The 2,292-nt window shown below is 39.2% G+C and overlaps 1 protein-coding gene across 1 annotated transcript in view; it reads right to left on the minus strand.

Moving 5' to 3' along the window:
- Nucleotides 1-1,380: 1,380 nt before the first annotated feature.
- Nucleotides 1,381-2,292, minus strand: part of LOC137991737 (galanin receptor type 1-like) — a 4,016-nt gene continuing 3,104 nt past the window's right edge. The window contains exon 2 of the mRNA XM_068836771.1: nucleotides 1,381-2,292. This exon is cut by the window's right edge and continues 2,418 nt beyond it. The gene's annotated coding sequence lies outside the window, so the exon portion shown is untranslated.

A 2,292-nucleotide genomic window follows, 5' to 3' on the forward strand; every position in this document is an offset into this window, starting at 1 on the left:
CTACTGTATATTTGATAACGCTGTCTATAAGCCGTAGATTCTCCCCTATAAATCTGTCTTTGATAAAGCCTGTTTGGTCATGTGATATAAGCTTAGGGAGCATACTTTTTATCCGGCTTGCTATAGCTTTAGTTGCAATCTTATAATCGCAGTTTAAGAGCGTGAGTGGTCGCCAATTCTTTATCAAATTAGGATCCGTATCTTTCTTTGGAATCAGCTTGATAACACCACGTCTTTGTGAGACTGAAAGCTTTCCAGCATCGTAAGAGTAATTTAAAGCACTAATTAAAATTTGACTCACATCCCTCCAAAAGACTTTGTAGAATTCACATGGCAATCCATCCGTCCCAGGTGTTTTATCAGAGGTTATGTTTTTAAGAGCCTCCAGGCCTTCTTTTTCATTGATTAGCCCTTCGCATAACAGCCGTTCTTCTTTATTCAAAACCTTTTCATTGTGATGCGGCGCAAAAGTGAAAGCTGTGATATATTCCTTTGCTGTGGTAGAATATAGGTCCTTATAAAACGTTTCACATTGACTTAATATCTCTTTATCTGTAAGGGCAAAAGCATTGTCATCTATTTTGAGCTGAGCTATCGTCGCTTGTTTACAGTGCCTCTTTTCCAAATTCAGAAAATATTTCGTGTTTTTCTCACCTTCATTATACCATCGAGATTTCGATCGCAAAATCGCTCCTTTTGTTTGGTATTCAACTATTCTTTCTAATTCCTGTTTCTTTGTTTCTAGTTGCGCCCACAAAATTTTGTTTTTAAGAGTCATCTACTGAAGCGTCAGATTTACGTTTTTCTAAAATTGCTATTGACTGTTCGATTTCGTTCTGCTCTGATGCCATTTTCTTCTTTTTCTTTATGCCAAAATTAATAGGACTCTCTCTCACTTTCAATTTCACCATTTCCCACAGCAAGCTAGGGTCAACAGGATCGTCGTTTGCGTATTCTTCCTCAGTTTTCTGTATGGTTGATTTAATCTGGCTTACGTATTCAGTCTCTTTTAAAAAAGAAGTGTTAAGTTTCCAAAATCCCCGGCCTCTGGCATTGGAATGTACAGAGAAAAACAAAGCAATCGTCGAATGATCCGTTTTATATAGACTTACGTTTTTGTCACAAATGATCCCAGAATACTGTAAGGAGCATCTTGACTAACGTGAATTTTTCGGACAGAGCATGTGGGGTTGGGGGGTGGGGGGGGGGGGGGGGAGGGAAGGGGAGTTTGCGCTCTTGCCGCAATTTCTTCGGTCCCCTTTTTCTTGAATTTCTGGATCCGCCCCTGGGTCTTATCAGTTGACCCTGAGATGGGAAGGCAACAAAACGTTGGTGATGAAATCAACGATTCCGGAAATCCATATCCCAACAATTCTTGGCTCTTTGTTTGACTTTGATAAAGTATAAATTAAGTTCATGGCTGTTACATCGTAGCTCTACAATTCTTCTTTGTCACATTTTGTTTTGTAACTTCAAAACTTCCGTGGTCGTTGATTTTTCTATGATGTTAAAAACCTGTCAAAAAGTTCGAGTTAGTTTAAACAGTACGATTACTCTGGTGCTCGTCATTGCAACAATTCGCATGTAAAAACGTCGAGGCGATCCGGACGTGAGCACGTGTTACATTTTCCGACGAACCAATTAACCTCTGATTGGCAGTGACCGGTACGGATGATTATGACATGTCGTCTCTCAACGCGTCTCTCATCTCAGTTCATGTGAACTACAACTGAGTCAACAGAGGTCAAGTACGAAACATGGCAATGGTAGATTATGTTAGTACATGACAATGACAAAAGACCTGTTTCGAACCATCTTGACAGACAAATTACATGTATTCGTGTAGGGCTGACTGATATTCATGACATTATAAAGGCAGAAATCTCGATTCACGCACTACAAATTTAAAGGATCAAGCCTCACGGTTAATATATTATTCACGAATCACAGCTGTATTTCTTCAGTTTTGCCGATTCACGCTCTTTTTTGGGATCAATTCACGGATCACGCGAAACCCCTTCCAGACCCTGTGCCTAAACTGATTCAAAATTGCGGAAATCCATGAAATCCTGGAACTTTGCAAAAGCAAAAGATAATGGTGGACTGTAAAGCAAAGTAAAGTAGATTAATTCGGTTTCAGTCAAGACAAAACCAACCAGTGATCAAAGAAAATTCTGAACCGTACCCAACCTCATTCAAATCCAACTCGTTAATGTCCAGTTTTAATTATTTTTTTTCTGTACAACAATATATATATCGCCACGTTTGATGATGATGAACTTGTCTCCTCTA

This window comes from Montipora foliosa, chromosome 2 (assembly GCF_036669935.1).
Source record: "Montipora foliosa isolate CH-2021 chromosome 2, ASM3666993v2, whole genome shotgun sequence".
In the NCBI taxonomy this organism is placed as follows: domain Eukaryota; kingdom Metazoa; phylum Cnidaria; class Anthozoa; order Scleractinia; family Acroporidae; genus Montipora; species Montipora foliosa.